The sequence below is a fragment of the Triticum dicoccoides genome, chromosome 7B, assembly GCF_002162155.2.
Source record: "Triticum dicoccoides isolate Atlit2015 ecotype Zavitan chromosome 7B, WEW_v2.0, whole genome shotgun sequence".
Lineage (NCBI taxonomy): Eukaryota > Viridiplantae > Streptophyta > Magnoliopsida > Poales > Poaceae > Triticum > Triticum dicoccoides.
Window position 1 is genome coordinate 304,732,653 of NC_041393.1, and position 10,284 is coordinate 304,742,936.

The window sequence follows — 10,284 nt, forward strand, 5'->3', positions numbered from 1 at the left end:
TGTCTTGGGAATATCTTCTGTTCGCACTTTTAATTGGTGGTATCCTGATCTCAAGTCAATTTTTGAGAAGACTTTGGCCTGTGCGAGCTGATCAAATAAATCATTTATTCGGGGCATTGGGTATTTGTTCTTGATTGTGACCATGTTAAGAGCTTGATAGTCAATACACAATCTCAGTGTTCCATCCTTTTTCTTGGCAAATAAAATTGGAGAACCCCAAGGTGAGGAACTGGCTCGTATGTATCCTTTCTCCAATAATTCTTTTATTTGCTTCTTTAATTCTACCAATTCGGATGGTGCCATTCTGTATGGTTTCTTGTAAATGGGAGCGGTTCCGGGTGCTAGCTCAATGCTGAATTCTATCTCTCGGTCCGGTGGCATGCCTGGTAGTTCTTCTGGAAATACGTCTGGAAATTCACACACTACTGGAACCTTGTTCAGCTCAGAAACGTCCACCTTGTTTAATCTCGGTTGCCGAGGTATTTGTCTCTCTTTGGCTAAAACTTTTATTGTCTTCCCGTGATGGTGTGTGAGAATCACGGTCCGGTTGAAGCAGTCAATAAAACCTTTGTTGGTGGTTAACCAATCCATCCCTAGGATGACATCCAATCCTTTGCTTTCCAATACAATAAGGTTGGCGTAAAACTTCAATTCTTCAAATTCAATAACCACACCTTGACAGTAACTCTGGGTCACTTGCTTAATCCCAGGGGACTTGATGATCATGGATTTTTCCAAGGGAAGCATCGAAAAGTTATTTTGCAAAGCAAAACTCTTTGAAATGATGAGTGAGAAGCTCCAGAATCAAACAAAACCATGGCAGGTATTGTGTTGACGGGGTACGTACCGAGTACGATATCTGGGGCGTTCTGTGCTTCCTCTTTGGTCACGTGGTTCAGGTGACCCTTCATGTGGTTGTTATTGGGGTTGAAATTGTTTTGTTTGGGTGCTGAATTATTGCCACCATTGTTAGGCTTCGGGGTTGAGTTCCTTGGCTTGGGGCACTGCTTGGCATAGTGCCCTTCTTCTCCACAAGCGTAACAAGTAACGCCTGGGCGATATGTGAACTCCTTGTCTCTTGCATGGAAATTCTTGATTGGGCGTGAATTATTCGTCGGGGTTTTGTGTGTTCCGCCCTTCTGAAATTTCGTCTTGCTTCTGAGGTTGCGAGCAAAAGTAGACTGGTCCCTTTTGTGTTTGCGGAAATCTTCTAAGTTGCGTCGCTCATTTTCTAGAGTAATGGCCTTATCCACCAGTGTTTTAAAATCTGGAAAGGTATGCACAACCAGCTGGCATTTAAGTGCGGGTGCCATGCCTTCCAAGAATTTTTCCATCTTCTTGCTCTCGGTCATGCGCTCTTCATTGGCGTAGCGAGACAGTAGAGTGAATTGGCTATTGTATTCTGACACTGTCATGGTCCTTCACTTGAGGTCATCAAATTCTCTCTTCTTGATTTTCATAACACTCTTAGGAATGTGTGCCCCACGAAAATCTTCCTTGAAATCCTCCCTGGTTATTTCATTTTTGTTGGGGTGCATGTGTAGGAAGTTTTCCCACCACGATGCAGGTGCTCCGGTGAGATAATGAGGTGCATACAATACTTTTTCACGGTCTGAACACTGTGCAATAATTAATTTTCTCTCCATGTCTCGAAGCCAGTCGTCGGCCTCAAGAGGCTTGTCAGTATGAGAAAATGTTGGGGGACGCGTCTTCTGTAACTCAAATAACTTGGATTGCTGCTAATACTAACCACGGTGATTTCCCATATTGATGAATTGGTTCATCATTTCCTGGTGTTGTTGCTGACTCTGTTCATACAGACGACACACTTGGGTAAATGCTGTTTCACTGCCCTGTTGACTTGTCTGTCCCTGAGTGAAATTGTTGTTTGGTGGTGTGCCATAATTTTCTTCGGGCTTATTTGGCATGGAGCGTGTCCACGGACGAGACATCTTTCACTCTGGGGATATATTTTGTGAAACCCATAAGACAAGAAAGAGAGTCGCAAAAGTCAATAAAATCACACATAAAACTCCAGGATTTTTTTCTGAAAATACACGATTGCGTGTGGAGAAGGACTATTACATATCTTACACGCAAGCATAATTATACATTACATCACTCAGGATATGCGTACATAATCCTGACATGTTATTGAGACTAGTGCACTTCTCCAGATCCTACATGATGCGCAAACAGGCTACTTCTCACAACCTATGTACATATAAACATATCACACAAGTCGGTACATCGCATGGCGTCTAAACGTACTCAGTCGGAGATGGTGAGGATCTCCCTTGGCCTGCCGAGGGTGAGACACAGTGACGCTGGGACTCAACCTCCTCCTCGCTAATAGGTTTCAGATGAGAAGTGCTGCGCTGAGCTGAAGGAGCAGGTGCCATAGGCGGAGTAACACAAATATGAGTGGGCGAAATAGGTGGAGTAGCACGTATGTGAGTGGGTGCAATAAGTGGTGCAGAGCAAACGGGAGTGGGTGCAATAGCTTGGTTGAATTCCTCAGTGGTAGGCAGGCGACGGGTAGTGGTGAGAATGGTAGGTGAATGAGAAGCTGAGGACGAGATGAACGTCAGCGGTAGAGCGGTGTGCAGGAGTTCCCTCCTGTTGGCGGCACAGCCATGGACTGAGTCCATGCGGGCAGCTACGAGGTCGTCTACCATGCTGTCGAAGGCTGCCTCCAGGGCTCAAAGATACTCGACAAGCATCTCAAAGGCCTCGTCTCGCTCCCCTCTGGGGCAAGAGAATGAGTAGTGACAGGTGTATGGCACATGGCAGGGAAGGTAGCGGTAGCGACAGGTCTTCACAGCAGGAAGGACATCCCGAAGGTGAGCTATCGCCTCGCGGGCAGCCATTTGCATAGCATGCCTCTCTGTAGGCATGGCTCTCCCCAAGAATCGGAAGCGGCGTATCTCAGCACGCCCTCCCCTGAATTGCACCGTGGCCTGGTGCATGGTCAGACTGTCGTTGATCTTGTGTGGATAAAGTGTGAAGATCGGGCGCACGGATGGCCCCATCGCGACCTGAACGATGAAGGAGAGGAGCTTGACAAACCCCTCAGGCACGTTGGCGAACATTTGTGACTCACAGTCGTTGCCAGCCATCTACAAAAGTAGGCAAAAATTCTGAGTGATAAGATCATAAATTTTATGCTGACTGTCAGAAAAATGACTACATTTGTAAAAACATGAATAAACTCTATCATGCTAATAACCGATTAGCGATCGCACCTAGTGGCTTCCTACAGTCAGCCTGGCTCTGGTACCAAGTCTGTCACGACCGTTTTTTCAATAAAATACTTACTAAGAAAATCGATCTTTAGATCCCAGTATAGGAAAAGCTATCCTCACTGGTAGACAAGTACTTGATAAACAGAGGACCAGTAGCACTAAATATATTACAGGGTTGAGCTGAGGCTGCTCAACAATTTATTACAAACTCGCCAATATCTTACATAAGGGCGGTTATGACACAGGGGTGTGGTGACATGCTACTAGCTTGAGATAAAAAGTGGTGGTGGATAACTTGACTCCTAACTGGCAGCTCATCGAGTGTCGAGGTGAGGCTCGAGGTATTTATTTCTGGGGTGGCAGAAGCAGATATAATACAGTGACCAAATGCAGGATCGCACGGGACTGACTAGGACTCCTCTAGGCGTCGGACTCGCTATCAAACTCTTCATCCATGACATCGCCTTCATCAACATCTGGCCAAATCAACAAGCCAGGTGAGTACTTTGAAAGTACTCGCAAGACAGTTCGGACAAAAGATATAACAAATGTATGCATGAATGCGTCATGAGCAAAATAATGATGCTCATTCCAATAATAATATTTTTGCACGACTTGATAAGTAAAACAAATAACTAAAAACCGATCGGGTGTCTGGAGCGATGCCTCGAAAGGTAAACAAATAAAGCTCATGCCGCAGTCGGGCGTCTAAGCGACACCACAAAAAGGGCTTATAAAAGAAATGCCATAGTCGGGCGTCTCAGCGACACCACTTAAAGGGCTTATAAAAGAAATGCCACAGTCGGACGTCTGAGCGACATCGCAGAAAGGGCTTATAAAAGAAATGCCACAGTCGGGCGTCTCAGCGACACCACTTAAAGGGCTTATAAAAGAAATGCCACAGTTGGACGTCTGAGCGATATCGCAGAAAGGGCTTATAGAAGAAATGCCACAGTCGGACGTCTGAGCGACGTCACAGAAAGGGCTTGTAAAAGGAATGCCACAGTCAGACGTCTGAGCGATGTCACAGAAAGGGCTTGTAAAGGAAATGCCACAGTCGGACGTCTGAGCGACATCACAGAAAGGGCTTATATCAAAAGTAAATAACAAGTCTGCCACAGTCGGACGTCTGAGCGACATCACAGAAAGGGCTTATATCAAATGTAAATAACGGGTTAGTTCCTCCACAAGAATAAACTTTTAACCGGATTTAAAACTCATGTAGTCCACCGGCTTTTGTCACTGAGGCTGATATCTAACAAGATAAGATGAACACAGTACTTGGACATGTACAAGATGATTTAAACGATTTGTGACTCTGCAGAGTTTGTACTAACTTACCACAGCCAACGGATTTCCGTAGTCACAAAGGACTAGTTCCGTTTATGGTATTTCGGTAGAAACACATTTAACCAGTACACACCCATTCCACCTCACGATGCCAGGAATCACCCTAGACAACGTCCAAGAAAAACTTTGAGACGGGGAGGTCACAACCTCGAATAGCATGGGATCAAATTTGTATACGCGCGCTCTAAGGGGTGCCCCCCTCTCGGTCCCAACCGGAAACACCCATGCCCCCTGACCGGATGACGGGCTTTAATCCAGGGCCATGGAACCCTCATCCCGGCCTCTCTATTTGGTGTGTACCAGGAAAACGGTTTGCAACTTACTAGGCCATATTCCTTGTGGAAAACATGTGGCAGTACAGGAATGGAAATGAATGGGAATGTGATTTGATTCACGATCACACTGAAGTCAAAATAGACTGGGGTAAGACTGGCATGCCACAACACTGCCATCTTACCCATCCTCATGCCATCACATGGCCATGCAAATATGTATCCAACAACATATGGCTTTCTGAAACTTACTTTCCACTTCTATGCATGAAATATAACATTCAAAGAAATGTTCATAAACATGCCATGAAACTCCTAAATGCAAACATGCAACAAACACTCATCATATCAAGAGTTCAAACATGCTCGCCTGGTTCGGAGTAGTCGGAGTCTAACTGGGTGAAGTTTGCGGCTCCGTCACCTCCTCCGGTATCTACGGTATAAGAAAATACGCACGTAACGTAAATACCGCAAGGTGCACAAAAAGTAATCCAAATAATTTTCAAATAAATCTGATAAAAAACTAGACAAAATTTTAAAGAGAACAGAAAAGGAATCAAACAAAAATCCTTTTCTGTTCAAAAGTTATAAGGGTTTTGATTCAGGGACCTTTCTGTAATGAAATAGAAAACTCTCAGGGGGTTCTGCAGAAAAGTCCAGAAAACGATTCGTTTAAAAGAAAAGAATGAGAGACTGACAGGCGGGTCCCACCCGTCAGGTTTGAATATTCAAACGAGGGAGACGGGGCTCGACGGCGCCCGAGAGCTGCGGTGGTCGCCGACGGCGATCCACGGCGAGGCAAGGGGGTCGGGTGGTACCTCCGTGTTCAGTACGTCCTTCCGCGTCGGTGGGTGGTGGTGGTGGTCGCCGGCGAGCATTGTGTCGACGGCGGCCCTTGCTCTGGAAGACGGTGGTTCGGGTAGTCGTGGACCTCGTCGGAGAGAGCTGTTGGGGTCAAATTGGAGTGAGGGTTAGTCTCCTAGAGGTGCCATGAGGCTATGGGCAAGTCTAGGGCAGTGGAGGAGTTCTCACCGGAGAGAACGCTGCCGGAGCCCGAGGCGGACGAAGGTGGCCGGAGTGGAGGAAGAAGGGCCGCTCGAGGCTTTTCCAGTGGCTAGGCGGGGTCTGGTGAGGTGGTGGTGATGTGCGGGGTCGAGAGCGAGCTCGGAGGCGCTATTTATAGCCGGCCCGAGGCGGTTGCTGTGAACGGGATAAGTCCGGCGAGCGATTACGGTGGCGCTGTGGCTGGACGGTTGGTTTAAGGGCTTGAGCATCGTCTAGACGGAGCACTGTTTCCATTCCAGTGCCTAACTCAACGTGGCAAGGGTGGTTACGGCCTGTCCCCGACGGAACGGCCGTACGGCACGTCGGCGGCAGAGAGCGCGCCCTGAGCGTGCCAGGCCACGGCGACGGTGCTGCATGCGTGTGCTGGCAAGGGAGATGGCCATGCGGAGCTCTCAGGTGGTTTGGGCGGTGCTGAACGGCGTTATGCCACAGGATGCCCCCTGTCGGCCGCCACGGGAGGCTCTGCCGCCGCGGAAGACGCCGGCGCAGGCGGGCCAGGGTGCCACCGACGCCAGGAACGAGCCAAGTGCACGTGTGGTGCTCCGGACAGGGAGGAAGGGCCGTGCACAACGCGCCAGGCGCACAGTCGACATGTGACTGAACCCTGATGAAGAAACGACACTGAACTTACTGAATTTCTGAAGATGCACAGTAACAGTGCAGGCCAGGTGTTCGACAGAATGATTTTGGCATGTGGGGATTTTTCCTTGAGCTGGTTTTTGGTGGAGTGGTCTCTCATTGCAACTGGGGGTTGCCTGAATTTTTGTGGAATTTTTGGAGAAGTGGAGATATGAATTTCACCAAATTTGACAAATCTGGTCCAAACTTGTAGAGGGTGAAATTTGAAAATTTTGAAAAGAAGAAGAGTGGATCTTGATGGTTCTAGGTTGTGGGTGCTAAGGACTATCCAGAGGAGTTGATTTGAGACCAAAGTTCAAAGGCATTAAGGTACTTGCTTTGCAAATTACCTAGGCTCAAAATAAAGGGCAGAATTGTTTTGGGAAAAGAAATAAATGAGATAAAATCCAAAAATGGATTTAAGTAGTTGGGACATAATGTTAGGGTTGTCCCAAAGTGGAAGGAGGGGTTTTGGGAGAATTTTACCACAAGAGGCATGGTAAAAACAAGAAGGGATCAAAACCAAAGAAAAGCCCAAAACCAAAAAGGTTTTCTTTTTAGAAGAAACTAAATCCAAGAAAAGATTTTGATAGGGAAAACTCAGAAGAGAGGTTTTTAAGAAGGGTTTAAATGACCTTCTTTAAACCAAGCAAGGCTCTTGCTGAAAACAAAAACCACAAAAATTTTGGAGTGTCACAAATTATGTCGGATGCGATTCCTCATCTAGTAGTTATAACATAGGGTGACATAGAACTAGCTCCAGTTCATCAATGTAATGTAGGCATGTATTCCGAATATAGTCATACGTGCTTGTGGAAAAGAACTTGCATGACATCTTTTGTCCGACCCTCCCGTGGCAGCGGGGTCCTAATGGAAACTAAGGGATATTAAGGCCTCCTTTTAATAGAGTACCGGACCAAAGCATTTGCACTTAGTGAATACATGAACTCCTCAAACTACGGTCATCACCGAGAAGTATCCCGATTATTGTCACTTCGGGGTTGTAGGATCATAACACATAATAGGTGACTATAGACTTGCAAGATAGGATCAAGAACTCACATATATTTATGAAAACATAATAGGTTCAGATTTGAAATCATGGCACTCGGTCCCTAGTGACAAGCCTTAAGCATAGCAAAGTCATAGCAACATCAAACTTAGAACATAGTGGATACTAGGGATCAAACCCTAACAAAACTCACTTAATTACATGGTAAATCTCATCCAACCCATCACCGTCTAGCAAGCCTACGATGGAATTACTCATGCACGATGGTGAGCATCATGAAATTGACGATGGAGGATGGTTGATGATGACGACGGCGTCGAATCCCCCTCTCCGGAGCCCCGAACGGACTCCAGATCAGCCCTATCGAGAGAGATTTGGGCTTGGCGGTGGCTCCGTATCGTAAAACATGATGAATCTTTCTCTTTGATTTTTTCTCTGCGAAAGTGAATATATAGAGTTGGAGTTGACGTCGGTGGAGGTCCAGGGGGCCCACGAGGCAGGGGGGCACGCCCCCCACCCTCGTGGACAGAGTTTGGGCCCCCTGACGTTGATTCTTTCGCTAATATTTTTTTGTTAAATCTGAAAAGTTGCTCTGTGGATTTTCAGGTCATTCCGAGAACTTCTATTTCTGCACAAAAATAACACCAGGGCAGTTCTGCTGAAAACAGCGTCAGTCTGGGTTAGTTCCATTCAAATCATGCAAGTTAGAGTCCAAAACAAGGGCAAAAGTTTTTGGAAAAGTAGATATGACGGAGACGTATCAACCCGCAAGTTGATCACCAAAACATACATCAAGTAGATCATGTGAATATCCCATTGTCACCACAGATAAGCACGGCAAGACATACATGAAGTGTTCTCAAATCCTTAAAGACTCAATCCGATAAGATAACTTCAAAGGGAAAACTCAATCCATTACAGGAGAGTAGAGGGGGAGAAACATTATAAGATCCAACTATAATAGAGAAGCTCGCGATACATCAAGATCGTGCCAAATCAAGAACATGAGAGAGAGATCAAACACATAGCTATGGGTACATACCCTCAGCCCCGAGGGTGAACTACTCCCTCCTCGTCATGGAGAGCGCCGGGATGATGAAGATGGCCACCGGTGATGGATTCCCCCTCCCGCAGGGTGCCAGAACGGGCTCCCAAGAGGTTTTTGGTGGCTACAGAGGCTTGCGGCGGCGAAACTCCCGATCTATTGTGCTCCTCGATGTTTTTAGGGTATATGGACATATAGTGGTGAAAGAAGTGGGTCAGGGGAGCCACGAGGAGCCCACGAGGGTGGGGGCATGCCCAGGGGGGTAGGGCGCGCCTCCCTGCCTCGTGGCCACCTCGAAGCTTCCCTGACGTCTACTCCAAGTCTCCTGGATTGCTTCCGTTCCAAAAATAACTCTCCCGAAGGTTTCATTCCGTTTGGACTCCGTTTGATATTCCTTTTCTTCGAAACACTAAAATAGGCAAGAAAGCAGCAATTTGGGCTGGGCCTCCGGTTAATAGGTTAGTCCCAAAAATAATATAAAAGTGTATAATAAATCCCATAAACGTCCAAAACGGGTAATATAATAGCATGGAACAATAAAAAATTATAGATACGTTGGAGACATATCAAGCATCCCCAAGCTTAATTCTTGCTCGTCCTCGAGTAGGTAAATGATAAAAATATAATTGTTGATGTGGAATGCTACCTAGCATATTTCTCAATGTAATTTTCTTTATTGAGGCATGAATGTTCAGATCCAAAAGATTCAAGATAAAAGTTCATATTGATATAAAAATAGTAATACTTCAAGCATACTAACAAGTAATCATGTCTTATGAAAGTAACATAGCCAAAGAAAGCTTATCCCTACAAAATCATATAGTTAGGCTATGCTTCGTTTTCATCACACAAAATACTCCCATCATGCACAACCCCGGTTTCAGCCAAGCAATTGGTTCATACTTTTTAACGCGCTTCAGCTTTTTTCAACTCTCACGCAATACATGAGCGTAAGACATGGATATAGCACTATGGGTAGAATAGAATATGATGATGGAGGTTGTGTGGAGAAGACAAAAAAGGAGAAAGTCTCATATTGACGAGGCTAATCAACAGGCTATGGAGATGCCCATCAATTGATGTCAACATGAGGAGTAGGGATTGCCATGCAGTGGATGCACTAGAGCTATAAATGTATGAAAGCTCAACAAAAGAAACTAAGTGGGTGTGCATCCAACTTGCTTACTCACAAAGACCTAGGGCATTTTGAGGAAGCCCATCGTTGGAATATACAAGCCAAGTTCTATAATGAAAAATTCCCACTAGTATATGAAAGTGACAACATAAGAGACTCTCTATCATGAAGATCATGGTGCTACTTTGAAGCACAAGTGTGGAAAAGGATGGTAACATTGCCCCCTTTTTGGGCCTTTCTTCTATTTTTTTGGCCTTTCTCTTTTTTTTGGCCTTTCTTTTTTTTATAAGGGACAATGCTCTAATAATGATGATCATCACACTTCTATTTATTTACAACTCAAGAATTACAACTCGATACTAGAACAAGACATGACTCTATATGAATGCCTCTGGCGGTGTACCGGGATGGGCAATGAATCAAGAGTGACATGTATGAAAAATTATGCACGGTGGCTTTGCCACAAATACGATGTCAACTACATGATCATGCAAGGCAATATGACAATGATGATGCGTGTCATGATAAACGGAACGGTGGAA